Here is a 16763-nt window from a genome sequence, read left to right as displayed (position 1 = left end):
TGAAGTTCAAAGAGTTAAACCAAGAGTTAAACCAACAACTCCTCAGTCTAAAAGAAAATGTCATTTGGTTAGACATTATGACATATTCCTCCATTGAACAACCACTGTTTTAAAGCTTTAGAAAATGTTGCCAGTGTTGAAAGTTCTTGTACATGAGCTGCTCTGTTTTCCATGTTTGAGCTGCTCGATAAACAAAAGAAAACTGTCCGAAAGCAATTTTCCTAAATGGCACAGAGCAGTCGCCTCTAGAGCTGCTCTTGTTGTGTGATTTGAATTTCTTTTCACAAACTCCTTCAGAGGAGGTGGAGCAATATTACTAAAAACTTTGCTAGATAACCAGAAGTGAAATTAGTTTTATTTTTTTGCTAGTACAGTTGTATTTTTGTTTACATCCCTTACTTATGATTATTATTATTTTTCTGATGATTATTGTTTAAAAGTGCTCTGAGGCCTCGACCATTAGTGGCACTTAAGGGCAATTGGCTGGGGGCCCCTCCAGGTTTGGGGGCCCTAAACAGCCGTCCACTTTTGCCTAATGGTAGCACCGCCTCTGCTTCCAGCTATTGTGAAAAAGGTCAATTCCAGGGCTGAAATCATCCAAATGATTCTAGTGAAGATGTATGGAGTTTAAAAACACAGTAGAAAAAAAAAATACAGGATTTGTGTGTTAAACTAAACATGTGAGAATGAAACAAAACAAAACTCCAGGTATATTTTGACAACATAGATCCGAAAATATCATAATATGGGCCCTTTGAACGCTGTGTGTATGTTGGGCAGTGGCTCTTTGAAGGACACGTCCCGTTGGAGGATGCTGCTGACAGATGCAGTTGGATCGGGCCCAGCTCAGAGAAGTGAGAAGAGCAGAGCAGAGTGAATCAGCATTTTCCTCTAAGGCTGAATCTAAGCTCTGGTAAGTTTACGGACCGGTGGAAGGCAGCTGGTCGGGGAAAACCAAGTAATAGCTTCATCGCACCGAGCAGAGGTCAGATATGAAAATGAGTCATATGCATATTGTTTTTCCATTTCTGAAACAATCGCCTACTTACAATAACTTCACTTGCTATTATTTCTGCATCCAAACACTCACATATGAAAGCACAAAGCAGTTTTGATTAGACAAGTTAGTGTATCAATATTTACTTGTTGTGACTCAGCAGTTAATGGGCTTGATCCACGGGTGTTTTGTTTACTTGTTTATAATGTTTTGTCTAATGCATCGCTACACAGCAACAACTGGAGGGTTAAAATTTCAGGGTGAAATATTTCAGAGTTGTTTTTAACACAAAACGTGTTATTTAACTATTTGAAAGTTAAATGGGGGTTCGGGTTATTTGCCAGAGTTGACTGAAGTTGAAGTTAATTCAACTTCCCCAAGTGTTAATTCAACTTCCCTCAGTGTTAATTCAATGTCCCCTAATGTTAATTCAACTTCTCCTAGAGTTAATACAAAGTCCCCTAGTGTTAATTAAACTTCTCCTAGTGTTAATTCAACTTCTCCTACTGTAAATTCAATGTCCCTCAGTGTTAATTCAACTTCCCCAAGTGTTAATTCAACATCCCTCAGTGTTAATTCAACTTCCTTTAGTGTTAATTCAACTTTCCCTAGTGTTAATTCAACTTCCCCTAGTGTTAATTCTACTTCTCCTAGTGTCAATTCAACCTCAATTAGTGTTAATTAAACTTCTCCAAGTGTTAATTCAGCTTCCCCTAGTGTTAATTTCTCACTTCTGCAAGAGAAGTTTGCAGTTTTGTGCATAATTTCATCTTAAATTAACTAAAATAAAGTGTAAAAATGAAACCCCTCAGTATGTTGCTTATTCTAAATCAGGATGACCCTACAAAGTGTTATCCGTTCAGGCAAGGCAAGGCAAGTTTATTTGTATAGCACAATTCGTACACAAAGTAATTCAAAGTGCTTTACAGAATAAGAAATACATTAAAATCACAATAAAAACAAATCAAAACATAAATAATCATAAAGATTTAAATTAAAAAAGAGAGACATAAATTAGAGAGAAGAGTGCGGAATGAAAACCTTGAATGAAACCCTCAAAACATTAATATAAGTCTTGATTTCAGGGTTAAACATGAACTTTGGTCCAGTATTACTTAATTAACACTTCCAAAAATGTTAAATTAACTTAAATTAACAGACTGGACTCATATAAACCCTGTGAAAATGTTAAAATTGATTCTGTGAGAGCCAATTTGAGCCCTCCACTTTTTGCTTTGTATGGTCAAAAAAACATGGCCTATTTTATCGTTTGATTTATGACTTCATATCTCAAATCTCTGTATATTTCTCTGAGATTAACCTGCCACAAAAGTCCCCCCCACACGTCCACACGTCATATTACGATTGTCTCACTTGTGCACAAAGCCCTCATTACTACCGCCTCTGTGTCCGACGGTATCCTCGCGTTCCCTCAGTCACATTTTACACGACCTGCTCCTAATCGCCTTCCTGCTCCGTTACCATAGCGACGCCGCGGCCACCATCGCTGCTGTCAGACGAGTGTGGCGTTCAATGGAGAGCACTTTGACAGAAAGGATGAATTGTGCCCGGAACTGTCCTGCAGAGACGGTTTCATAACTACAACTCGAAAGAGGTTTACGGCTTCGTCACTTGGTTTGGTTGTAAATGCCTCATCGAGAAATAAAGCTTCTTCAGTTGGGAAAGATTAGTCATTTTTTTAAAGTATGGGTGTATAGGGTGACCAGAATTTCAAAATAAAAAACTGGGACATCCCCGTTTTTTTGGTGATTAATAAAATTGTGAAACAAGAAATGAGTAATTAAGGATAATTGTTATGCAGAAACCACTCATGACTAATATGTGAGTCAGTATAGTCACATTTTCTCTATGTTTTGATCACTTTTAAGCAGCTTTTCTGTGTTTTACCTAAACAAATGACAATTTTATGGCTCTCTCTACTGTTGGCAGGGATCAGATTGGTTAAAAATAGGGACACCTGGGACATTTCTTGTATAAAACTGGAACAAATCAATGTTTGGGTACACAGGGCTCAGAACGGGGACTGTCCTGGTTAAATACGGACATCTGGTATTCCTATAAGTGTAATGATGCACCAATTCAGCTTTTTCGGTTTCGATTCTAAAGCTTCAAGTATCTGCTGACACCCGATATCAACCGGTACCAGTGCAGAGACCGGAACTGTATTTAATTCCTTTCAACAAAAAAATAAAATAGGCCTAAAACAAAACTGACCCAAATATGTTATGGTTAGGGCTGGGTATCATTAAGAAGTTGACGATACGATACATATCTTGATACAAGGGATGTAACAATAACTGAAATATCATCAAAGTTTTCATAATAACATCGTGGATCATCACAATATATCAAATTACAAGTCTGTTTGCTTAAATTAAAAGTTATGGTGCAGCAATAGTTAAAAAAAACTACATAGACCATGATCCTTTGCTCCATTTCAGTGTAGACTACAAGAAGAAATAACAGTTCTCAGCACTTTTAAGTCTTAGGTCTTTGCATTAAGTCTTGTCAAGGCATTTTAAGAGGAAAAAGTAAAAAGTAGCGTATTAACAGTTTTGTTAGCCTCCACAAAATATCACAACAAATATCGTACCGTGAGATGTATATTGTGAAAATATCGTACCGAGAGATTTGGATATTGTTACATCCCTAATCGTGAGACTCCCCAATATATCGTGAGTTTTCCCACATTATTGCAATAAATATCGTACTGTGAGGATATCGTATCGTGAGACTTGGATATCATTACACCCCTACTCCATACAGTGCACTTTCGGTTCAATACGATATATTTCAAATCGATTCGCTACAGTTCAATAAAAAATAAAGGCTAAATCATGGCTGTGATACTAAAAGTCTTAAAATTAAACCACTTCTTGTGCAAAGTTCATATGAAGCACAAACATTTTAATGATCAAAACAGTGAAAAGGTCAAATGTGCTGCATAAATGAGTTTCCTTCCTCTAAACAAGCAGCAAAACTGTAGCTTTGTAACAAAATAAAGTAGTAAAATATACCAAAAAATACTATGGATACAGCAGCCCACGATATCAGTAATGTATCAGCACATTAAACAATACGATATATCAATATTTCAATATTTTGCACACATCTCTCAAGTAACTACAGAACTGTTTTGTATACTGTAAATAAAACTTCATTTCTCAACATTATGAGACTTTCTGAGCCGACTATGACCAGGAAAATGCTGAAACAATATTTGGAAGTCGATATCCAGTTAATCCAGTTATTTTTTCTGTGTCAGCACCGATATCTGGTACCAGTATGGAACCGGTTCATCCCTAGTTATGTGCAAAGTTTGTAAGACGATAATCAAGACTGAAATTGGTATGATATGTCAAGAAATAGAAGGAATATTTTACAACAACTAATCATCTTCTTCTCCAAACAGTTCTGAAGATGCTGACTCCAGTGGCTATTGCAGCTTAGTTAAAACTTAAAAGCTTCAAGATCACAAAAATCCAACTATTAAGACATAAATCACACAGAAAAATCACAACAATTGGGTAAAGAAAAGGCCTCTGGGAGCACTCAGTTTGGAAATATATTGAATTTAGCCAAAATCAATACATATAGTGCAAAGTAAAGTAACTAGAGAGAGTCAGAGGGAAGAGGGACACATAACTCACAAGGAATGATGCTGTTTACTAAAATACGATTATTACTAATGTGAATTCACGCTAATATAACGGCTGGGGTAGCTTTAACGATTGTGTATGTGTCTAGACGGCAGCATGATTCTCAGACGTAATCAAAGCTGCCAGCCGTGACAAAGCGCGAGCCTGAAGCTCCTCCGCCGACACGTTACATCAAACATTCATTTAGAAAGTCTTAACTCCATCAATAATACAAAACACACTCAGTCGGTAACAGGGATGAAGCCGGGAGCATCCTCGCCCCTCCCTGTTACCACGGAGACGAGCACTGCCCACCGGAGGTCACCATGACGACGGGAGTTTGGGCTTCAGAGCTCCAGGAGCATCCGAAGAAACAAAAGGACGGTGTTTGCACGTTAAATATAAATATAGATTTCAGTAACACGTTTGCTTAAGACAAAAAAAGCACATGAGTCTAACACTATAGTAAAAAGAGAAAATAAAATGGACTTGCAGCTACAACACTGTAATTATCTGAGGAATATGAAGTCGCATGGGCGTAAACAACTGTAAACAAACAGCCGACATGCAAGAGCACTTACAGTTCACAACATCATATCACAGCAGAATATACAGTTTATACTAGGCTTGGTTTAGTCCTGGTTTATTCCTGGTTTAGTCCTAGTTTAGTCCTGGTTTAGTTCTGTTTTAGTTCTGGCTTAGTCCTGGTTTTATTCCTGGTTTAGTCCTGGTTTAGACCTGGTTTAGTCCTGGTTTAGACCTGGTTTAGTCCTGGTTTAGACCTGGTTTAGTCCTGGTTTTAGATCTGGTTTAGACTTGGTTTAGACCTGGTTAAATCCTGGTTTAGTCCAGGTTTAGTCCAGGTTTAGTCCAGTTTTAGTCCTGGTTTTATTCTGGTTTAGTCCTGGTTTTAGACCTGGTTTAGTTCTGTTTTAGTCCAGTTTTATTCCTGATTTAGTCCTGGTTTAGTCTTAGTTTTTGTCCTAGTTTAGTCCTGGTTTAGTCCTGGATTAGACCTGGTTTAGTCCTGGTTTAATTCTGTTTTAGTCCTGGTTTTAGTCCTGGTTAAATTCTGGTTTAGGTCTGGTTAGTCCTGTTTTATTCCTGGTTTAGTCCTTGTTTTAGACCTGGTTTATACCTGGTTTAGTCCTGGTTAAATCCTGTTTTATTGCTGGTTATTTCCTGGTTTAGTGCTGGTTATTTCCTGGTTTATTCCTGGTCTAGTCCTATTTTAATCCTGGTTTTATTTCTGGTTTAGTCCTGGTTTTAGACCTAGTTTACACTTGTTTTAGACCTGTTTTAGACCTGTTTTTGGCCTGGTTAAATCCTGGTTAAATCCTAGTTTAGTCCTGGTTTTAGACCTGGTTTAAACCTAGTTTAGTCCTGGTTTTAGACCTGGTTTAATCCTGGTTTAGAGATGTGTATGGGAGGGGGGGTTTGTAGCAAAACCAGGGGTCGATCGGTGATATAGTGTCTTGAATAAACTTTTTTCAGACTGCTCAAACACACAAGAATAACTCCAAATACAACTTTAGGTGAGTAAATGAGAAAAGGAAAACAACTATAACATAATTAAAAACTCTAAAAAGCCCATTTTGCATAAGAGGTGTACTTTAAATATTCCAACAATATTATACTTGTGGGCTGCTGCAGGTATTTTCTGCATTTTTTTCGTGTTAATCAGATGAGGAAATATGTGTGTTTACTACAGCGAAGCACTTTTCCCATCGGTGCAGCTTGTGTTGTGTGAGGCTTTGATATTAAAAGCTCCTTTGGTTTGCCATCTGTGTATTAGTGGATAAAGCAGCACTCATCTCCTCGAACAAGACACTCTGGAGAAGAAAGAGCCTGGCAAGATTCAATTAGCTGCATAAAAAAGGTTTATGTGATTGACGCCTGTGTATACTGAAAGAATGTTATCCTGTTTAAACACACTCCATTTCGTCACAAATTAAATGGATAAATATTGTTGCTTGGTGAAGACTTCTTATAACGATTTCAATTTAATATTTTTCACGATTCACTGTACTTTCATCGTTTGTCTTTTGATGTCACGGGGTCATTGTCGTGCCCAAACATCAGCAGTCAATTACTTTAGCTATTCTATTTACTGACGTTTTACAGTCAAAGGTGATTTATTAAACAAAATGGACTCTCACAAGCTTTAAGCCACGTTATAATGCTGTTGCCTCATCAAAACATACCTGAACATATGTCTGCGTAATCCTGTGTTATTTTAAAATCTCAAAACAAGCACAAAATGCTCTGTTCCACTTTGTTTTTTGAAGTTAAGAGCTACCTTTTACTTTTAGTTCAGTAGAGATCGGCAATTCCAGGGCTGAAATCATCCAAATGATTCTAGTGAAGGTGTATGGAGTTTAAAAACACAGTGGAGCACTTCCTGTATCACCACATGACATCACAAGGTGGAGGTCTGAGAGAAGAACACAGCCTAAATATTAGGGATGTGCAAAAACATAAAAATATTGATATATCGTATTGTTTAATGTGATGATACAGTATCGATATCGGGAGCTGCTGTATCGATATAGTATTTTTGGTGTATTTTACTAAATTATTTTGTTACAGCTACAGTTTTGTTGTTTGTTTAGAGGAAGGAAACTCATTTATGCGACACATTTGACATTTTTACAGTTTTGATGTTTTAACTATTAACTTTGCACAAGAAGTGGTTTAACAAGGACTTTTAGTATAACAGCCATGATTTAGCCTTTATTTTTTTATTGAACTGTATCAAATCGATTTAAAATATATCATATTGAATCGAAAGTGCACCGTATCTAGGTATTTATGATATCGGTAACTTCTTTAATGATACCCAGCCCTACAAAATATGCAGAGTGTGTGTGTCAAATGTGTGTGAATGAAACAAAACACAACTCCAGGTCTGTTTGTGATGCAACAACTTAATAACAGAGATCAGAAAATAGAGTAATATGGGCTCGTTAAGCTTATACCAAATCATTTGTATTTTAAAATATATTTTTCTTTTAAAGGCCATTACACTCTAATACACCATTCATGTTTATATTCAAGTTCTAAAAACGAACAAGGAACTGGAATTTTAGTTTTCATGTACAAACTTATCATTACCATTTATTTACTCTTTGTTATTATATTATATTGTGTTTCAGTGAGCTTCTGTGTCCAAATAATTTCCCTTGTGGATCAATAAAGTTTGTCTAAGTCTAAGGTTACATTTGCACTGAAACGTGTCACTGTATCACCGAAAAAGATTTGCGTCCAGACAAGATCCGCACTGTAACGCGAAACTGTCGTCACGTTGTCATAATGTCACATGGGCGGTAAAAACAAGGAAGTGGAGCACCGTGTCTGAAGTTGCAGCAGCCGATTTCGAACCGAGGAAGATGGAAAGCGTGAAAGTAGTAAGTAGTTCTAGCTCTGCTGTTTCCCGTTTGTTTATGGTTTGTTTAAAATGTTTTCCAAAATAGAGTCACTTGACCGATGTCACAAACCCAGCGAATCAGGAAGGCGCCAGTCACAGTGACATGGTCCAATAAGGACGCAACTAGAGCTCCTACGACAGTGTATCAGCGTTTTCAGGCGTCCACACAGTGCCCGATCAGATCTGTACTCAGATGAATTCACGAGAGTTGGCAGCACCAGATCGTTCCGTCTCTGGAGCCGTTTTCCATCAGATTAATGTGAACGAACACTGCATCCACAACAAAAAACACTCGAATATATACTAGTGTGGGCGGGGCCTAAGTCTAAGTCAAACATTCATCTTATAAATAGAGACTTTTTGCAGATTTAGCAAAGAGCTACTTTCCAGTCCTAGTCCGTGGGCAGATGTGCACAAAAGCTAAAAAAAATACAAAAACAGAACAAAATTAAGAGAAAAGTTTCTAATTACTAGGCTGAAATAACCAGACAGATCTGCGATTACACGAAACACTGATCTGACACGTTTTAAATCACTTTTTTACTCACTCACTGCACAACTCCCAAACCACTTATTATTACCCTCTAAAAATAATAGCTAAACAAAACGTCTCTCTCTGATCATGTCACTTGAGGAAGCCTCTGTGGCATTTTAAGTGACTGATATTTTAGCCATGTGCTCCCAACAGTGGCCGGGCACGCTGTTAGAGTCATTAGTCCGCCTTTCAAATTAGCCCCGTGAGTCCGCACTGCTCTGTCTGGGACACTTTAGGAGCAGGAATGTCACACAGGCCTTTAAAGGGAGAGAGAGAGAGTGGACAGACAGCACGGCTCGGGCGACACGGTAATATACAACACAAACCGAGCGATCAGGAGTCACTGTGTCTTTATGTCATATACAGGCTCCAGGAATAACACAGCCATGACTACGCATCACAAGTTAATGTTACCTCGAAAAGTTGTAAACACCATTGCAGCACCACGGATTGAAAATTAAAATAGACAAAAGCAGCAAAGAATATTCCAACAAATCCTGCTATGTCTATTTTAGGTACATATCCCAAAAAGCACAAGTTTACTCAAAGTGAACAAATTATAATTAATATGTGTTTTTAACAAACAAAAAGAACAATTGCAATAGTTTGGAAAAAAAAAAACACTTGTAGGCCCAAGGTGGTGGTCCTCTTAAAAGTTTTGTAGGGAATCTTAATTTGACAAATGGTGCTGAAGATGACTAGTCAGGCTGGTGTCACCTAGTCTCAATTTCATTTCTCTACAGCGACTAGGTCAGGAATCAGAATAAACTAGACAACTCGCAAAAACCCCGGAAGTGCGAGTTCAGGCACCAGCCAATCAGTGAAGAGCCATATATTCTGTGTTGTCAGCGATTCCCGAGATCGAGGATTTAAAGCCGGAACAAAGAGAATGTTTGGTGAATTTTATCAAGGGGAAAGACGTTATTGTCCTTCTTCCTACGGGATTTGGGAAAAGCTTAATATACCAGTTAACACCGTTGGCGGCGCATTACATACGTCACGACCAAATAGCAGCGACTGGTTAAATTTTACAAAGTACCCGCCTACCGTCGAGCGAACGAATCCTAATGCTGCGAGGTCAGACGGTTTTTACAAAGTGAAACCGGCTGATGAATCAGGCTAGAAGATGACTGAGATTACTCTGTGTTTTGTTTCATTCATTGTTTCATTTTAAGTAAATATTCAAAGACTGTCACTACAATTTAAAAGGAACCTACATGTTTAAAAAACCCAGATTCAGAACCAAGGGTATGAAGTGAAAGTTAGAAAGAGTTAATTTATGAAAGAGTCTTGACAGAGATATAAAAGAATCAATCAAAAAGTACAATGACGGCATTTTAAAAACACATAAAATCCAGTGCAGTATGTATGTATGAAAAAGGAAACTAAGCTGTTGTGCATAATAGTGAAGATTTCTGTTTGCAGTTGATTAATAATGAACTGAAATGTACTGATTTTAAAGTAACTATCAGTGTTGATGTTTTGTCTGGAAAAGGGGACAGAAAACATAAGACGACTTTTCTTTCTGCTCCTTTTCATTCATTTCTAATTAAGTTTGACATTGTGACACTGTTGATTAATTAAATAAAAAATAAACAATAAAAATACACATAACAATAATAATCCTGGTTTATTAGTTTGTCTACTTACTGCATTACCTCTGTTTGGGAGAAGAACTCAGCCTAAATTTGCAGGATTTCTGTGTTAAATGTGTGTGAATGAAACAAAACACAACTACCGGTCTGTTTTTGATGACGAAACAACATTATAACAGATGAGAAAATAGCGTCCCTTTAAACCAGGGGTGTCAAACTCAAATTCACAGAGGCCAAAATTAAAAACTGGGACTAAGTCGTGGGCCAAACTAAATACTTATTGAAAAATTTCAACATCTGCATGTTTTCTCTTCTTTTGAGATATGTAATGTTAAACCTTTCTTATTAAAATAAAAGTTTAATAATAATTTTGCTTAAACACTGAATCCAGAACAAGCAGAATAGAAAACAGTAACAAAATTTGAAATAAATATATGAATAAGTATATATATCTGTAGCTTATCTGTAGCCGGTGGACAGCTCTAATACATATTTGATATGATCTCACGGGCCAAATATAATTATATCATGGGCCAAATTTGGTCCCCAGGCCTGAGTTTGACATGTCTGCTTTAAAGTATAATGCTTCAAAGTAATATGATGCTACAAAAATAATATTTACAACGTTGTCTCTTTAAATTAACATTTCCAAAGCAGGTTTATGTTACTTCAAGCGATGTTAACAAGTCAGACAAAGCTATTCATAGAAGTGGTCAGCACAACCGTAAATTTAAAAACCTATTTCCAAAATGTCAAAGTTCACCATCTCTTACTTTATACCGGTCAAAAGCAGCCCGTGTGGGTCAGTGGTCCGAAGTGCCCTCAGCCTGTGACTGTGCACCTGTCTGTACGAGTCTTACCAGCATCTGAGGAGGCTGTAGTGGGAAGTGCTCCTCACAGTAAAACTCTGGGAAGGCATTCTGGTCCAGGTTGGTTTGACTCGTAGCGGCTTTAAGGCCCTTGTCCGTGCCACAGACTTTACACATCGCGGTGTTCCCCATACTGTTCCCCAGGTCTATCCCATCCGTAATGAATCTAAGTACTTTTAATCACCGGGCTAATCCTTTCCTCTCTGAACTTCCTCTACCCTCCCCCTTAAAAAAAAAAAAAAAAAACATCCAAGGGGAAGCAAAGCGCACCTCTCCTGGCCTGACCGTCCTCTCACTACACTCGGTACTGTGCCAGGGCTTCCACTATTCCCACTCGGCTACCATTGACCAACAACTCCAGCCCGCCCCCCACCTACCGCCCCCCTGCCCAGCTATTTTTACACCCACCAGCCCAGATATGCAAGCGGAGAGCAGGGGAGGGAGGTGGGCAAAGGCCAGCATGCCAAAACAGGCCAGGGGAGGGGCTAACGGTAACGCTCGGGTATCAATATTCAAGAGACGACGATTCAAAAAGTCAAGATAAAGCAGGGTTGTATGCAAAAAAAAAAAAAAAAAAAAAACTACAGTTGGAAATTCTGTCTGTTTACAATTTCAATGGGCCAAACATGAGCCTCTGTGGAACTCCAAATGCCTAATTAAGCTTCATTCATGCCCTCAAAAAAATGTAGGCAATCGGTTACCTCAGTTAGTTTAATCTGCTGAATTTAACAGTCACAATCTTCCAGAACTTGTCTTGCTAGAAATTGGCAATTCATGGGCTTTTCCAAATATATATTCAAGTGCTAAAAATGGTAACGGTAACACTCAGGTATCAAGATTCCTGCTCGACCACCTCAGATTTGACTGAAAAAATCTAAATTCTAGGAGGTTCACACACTTTCCAATAGGAAAAGTCACACATTTTAGCTCCCAACTTCTTATAGTTTTGTCTTTAAGAAATATTTTGTCAACTCTGCCCTGACCTGTTTTGAGCAGTTAGTGTTAGTTTTCCGAGGAGCCACTTTCAGATTGCTGTATCTAAAAAACTATTTAAGGTCGGTCCTTCAAATTTTCAAGGGTTAAAATTTGTCAAATGTACTTGTAGAATATGGACTTTTACACGTGTGCTTTGTGCTCTTCAAATTTGAGGGCATCTTTGAAGGACTCAGGAAAGTGCACTTTCAAAGACAGATGTTTGATATTGAACAGACACTTTCCCACACATGGATTTTAAAAGTGACCCTCTGTGATGAACGCTCTAGAAGGCATTAAGTGTTGAAAATTGAAAAAATAAATAACAGCACCCACCAACATCAAATGGACTGTTTTAGAAAGACTAGATGTCTGTTTTTAACATATCTAAAATTTTGATGGTGTTCAGCCTTATTTTTGCAAAATTCATTTTTTTGAAAATGTGGTGTTCACATACATGCAGACAATTCATGGACTATGAATGCACTTTCAGAAGCAGAGAAAACATCCATAATTTCATGACAAACAGCTTCCTATTTTCCTATTGGAAAGTGTGTGAACCTCCTAGAATTTTTTCAGTCAAATCTGAGATGTTCGGCTGGGGGCATTTGGAGATTTGATGTGGAATGACGCTAAATTATTTTAAGTTGATGAACTGAAAAAGTCACAATCTTTCAGAACTTAAAAACTTGGATGTCTTGCTACTTGTACCTTTTGATAACAGCTAAAATCATCTTTTAAATCATCTCTATTTGAAACAATAGAAATAACAGGACTTTATCATTCTTAGTGCTTAATTACTTCAATGTACTAAATTGTACCTCATCTACTGTATGTTTTTAAGTTACTCTCACTTATACCTTTCCTTCAAAAAATATGAATTAAAATTACTCAAAAAGAAGAACATGTTACAGCAACTTTACATAATTAAGTTAGTAGGATTAATGTTTCTTGTTAGTTTTTTGACTTGTACATATACATTTGCATAATTATATATTTTTTAATCAATTTCTCTTTATTATTATATTATATTGTGATGTGTGAGCTACTGTGTCCAAATAATTTCACTTGTGGATCAATAAAGTTTGTCTAAGTCTAAGTGTCTAAGTCTTGAACACACACTTCGTAATAAAACAGGTTTGTGGATGGGTTTAAAGTCATCTCAAACCAAATCGTCCTTGCATATCGTCCTAAAAATATTGTTGATCAATTGTTCTAGATTCTAAATACAATTATTATCTGTATCAGTGTGGGTTCTGCCTTTATTTGAGCATTTCTAGAACAAACTCAATATCCAGTTTTCACTAAATATAAATACCAAATGCTGCAAATATGATTACACAATTAAACAATTCAAAATCTGCCACCAAAGTTCTTTAAGTCGTGCTACAGTACACCCCTCTCTTGGTACCTATAGTTAACTACTGTATACAGAATGTTTTTAAATGACCTTTTGGAAATGTCTTCACCCAGGAGACTAACGAAGCCACGACATACAACACCCTCTCGCTAAATAGGCCTTGCTTTTCCAGTAGAAATGTGTACAGCTTGTGTTGATTACATGTGTTGTTAATAGGCCTGTCACAATAATCAACTTATCTTTCAACGTGTGATAGTTGGAACAGTGTATTTTCTTTGCAAAATTTTGAAGATTTTGGCTATTTTTGTTGTTATACACTAAGATCCTGAGCTGTAGAGGATTGAATAAGTCACCAGAACTGAACTGGGAATGAACAGGGACTGAAAAAGGATTAAACCAGGACTGAACCGGGGACTGGACCGGGACTGAACAAGGACTAAACCAGGACTAAACCAGGTCTAAACCAGGACTACACCAGGTCTAAACCAGGACTACACCAGATCTAAACCAGGACTACACCAGATCTAAACCAGGTCTAAACCAGGTCTAAACCAGGACTACACCAGGTCTAAACCAGAAATACACCAGGTCTAAACCAGGACTACACCAGATCTAAACCAGGTCTAAACCAGGACTACACCAGGTCTAAACCAGAAATACACCAGGTCTAAACCAGGACTACACCAGAACTAAACCAGGTCTAAACCAGGTCTAAATCAAGACTACACCAGGTCTAAACCCGGACTAAACCAGGACTAAACAAGGACTAATCTTGAACTTGAGAGCGAGAGGGAGAACCACGAGCCCGAGGAGCAGGGTGTCCGCAAAGCGCAATCGGGCAATGGCTGCACTTTGCCCCGTGGGGCGTGGATTTTGCGCCGGTCCTTTCTCCTGTGATCACGCGACAGTTTATGCGGGCGCACCTCCGGACCCATCTCCACACTCAGTCCTGGTTCAGCCCTGGTTTAGTTTTAGTCCTGTTTTAGTCCTGGTTCAGTCCTGGTTCAGTCCTGGTCCTCTCACCGTTTTCACTGTTGCCAGTAGCTTCATTTTCACATTTAAGTTATAGGATTTTTTTTTTTAATATTTGTTATTTTTTTTAGAAAAGCAACCCTGCTCACAGTCAGAATATCTGTTTTTCTAGATATTTTTGAGTCTATAAAACCACCTGGAGCTGTTTAATGTCACACTGTGGAACATTCCAGGCAGAGCAATGACATATCTATAGAAAAAAGCAGGTGACGTACACTCAGCCAAGTCACATAGCGCACTTTAAATTTACATCGCACAGAGCAATCAGTCCCCCATGTATCTTTCCAGGGCTAGATTACAAAGAGCCAACACAATGTTTAGCTAATCCGGATATGTGTCAACTGTAGCCCAGAGCAGATGCCTATTGATTTTGCTGTAGCGAATGCAAATTAAAGTCACACAGACCTTTTCACAACACTTTGTTCTTTCAACGAGCTACTGCAAACCTCCCAGACAACAGACCAATAGAGCAGCAGCCTTCTTTCATTCATATCTGTTTGGACCCGAGTCCTGTGTTTTTGTCAAGGCCGTAAAGCATGCATCCACTTGGAGGACTTACACAATACTCTTACTGTGCACAATATCAGCACATCATTTCTCATTCACGGCATACATTAGCGTAGGAGAGAAGTGTCTTTTGTCAAGGAGACCACATGAAACCTTCGGAGACTGCAAATGGGAGCAGAATCTGAGTAAGCAAGTTATGACATAATATGAGAAACATCCCAGATAACCATCGCACAGGGATTGATTCTTGCAATGTGAGAGACAAAAAACAAAATAAAACACAGAATTATTGATTGTGAGTGATGGCTGGCTGGTAGAACTAGTAGCAAAAGCATTTTCTGACAATCAATAAAACCCAAGCGCTATTGATCCTCCAGTGACATCATGCTGGGGGAGTTCTATATGTATGTGTGCTGGCTGAATATTTAGATGTTACCACAGAGACACAATGCACACATGATCAAACCAAGTAAGTTTTAAGATTGTTTCAAAATTCAAGAAAAATTACAAAATGGATTTAAACTACACATTTTCAATTTTAAAAAAAAGGTGCCATATTTTTCGGACTATGAGGCGCACGAAAAATCCTTTAATTTTCTCAAAAATCGACAGTGCGCCTTATAAGTCAGTGCACTTTGTGTATTAATTCTGGTTGTGTTTACTGACCTCACATCGATTTTATGTGGTACACGGCGCTCAAAAATCTGTCCAAATGTTTTAGTACGACTTTTGTAAGCTACAAAGCTGCACCGCTTGATGGATTGTCGGAGCATTACGGCTACTGCAGTCAGGAGCCTCGTGGAGTCTGACAGAAGCTGAACCGCATCAGCGCACAAGGAGCGAGCTGTTTTTTCAGTGCTTATAGTTTATGCAAATGAGCCATGTGGTTTTAAGTTTTGTTTCTGTAAAAAATAAACAAATGTGTGCAAAGCTTCATTAAACACATTATTACTAAATGTATATTTGAGTCGTCCTCGTAGGAAATAAAAAAGCAAACTTAAATTATCCACCCACATTCACATTCATAATACAAATTCACCAAGACAATGAGGCAACGCCGGACGAATTACGCCACGATCTGCCAATGGATCGTGAATGCCTGGGCTAAGGGATCACTCTCAAGTGTTGTCCATTTGTTTCGCTTAATGCACCTTATAATCCAGTGCACCTTATGTATGAAAATGGACAAGAGAATTCAACATTATTGATATTGTGCCTTATAATCCAATGCGCTTTATAGTCTGAAAAATACAGTAAGTTTAACTAACAGACAAGCTGTTTGTGACTGAAATTTTATGTGTGAGAGACTTGTTTAACAGCACATATCAGTTCTTTTTGGTCAGACTGGGTTAAAATAAAGATCAGATTAAAGTCTAATAATGCCTCAGAGCAAACAGAGCTTACAGTTATCATCACACCCCAAGGAAATGATATCTTGATATCTTCAGCTGCAAAGTTTCAATTAGTACTACAGGTATACGATGGTTTGATGCCAACATAAACCCCCGTGACACCTCCGAATGTTTACGGCATTAGAAAATAATACAGTTTTTACATATTGACCATTGCTATGTATGATAAAATGTCAAAAAACATACAAAATTAAGCAAAAAATACTCTCAAAGCTGGACTTTTGGAACACATTTTCAATACTAAAATAAATGCTTGATAATAGGTCTGTTCTTGCTCAATGTGCAAATTCAAAGAGTTTATTTTCAGTTCTTCATACAAAACATATGAAGAATCGAAATTGTGTTTCTCACTCCCAAGTGTATAAATAAAATAATAATGAATGGAAAAGTCCAAATCC

At 37.8% G+C, this 16763-nt stretch overlaps 1 protein-coding gene across 1 annotated transcript in view; it reads right to left on the bottom strand.

The window, feature by feature from the left end:
• ank2b (ankyrin 2b, neuronal) overlaps positions 1–16763 on the bottom strand; it is a 127837-nt gene that overhangs the window by 88937 nt on the left and 22137 nt on the right. The window lies entirely within an intron of this gene.

The sequence above is a fragment of the Boleophthalmus pectinirostris genome, unplaced genomic scaffold (genome assembly GCF_026225935.1).
Source record: "Boleophthalmus pectinirostris isolate CB_2022bp ecotype Guang Dong unplaced genomic scaffold, ASM2622593v1 HiC_scaffold_20, whole genome shotgun sequence".
In the NCBI taxonomy this organism is placed as follows: domain Eukaryota; kingdom Metazoa; phylum Chordata; class Actinopteri; order Gobiiformes; family Gobiidae; genus Boleophthalmus; species Boleophthalmus pectinirostris.
This window is presented reverse-complemented; position numbering and strand designations above follow the sequence as displayed.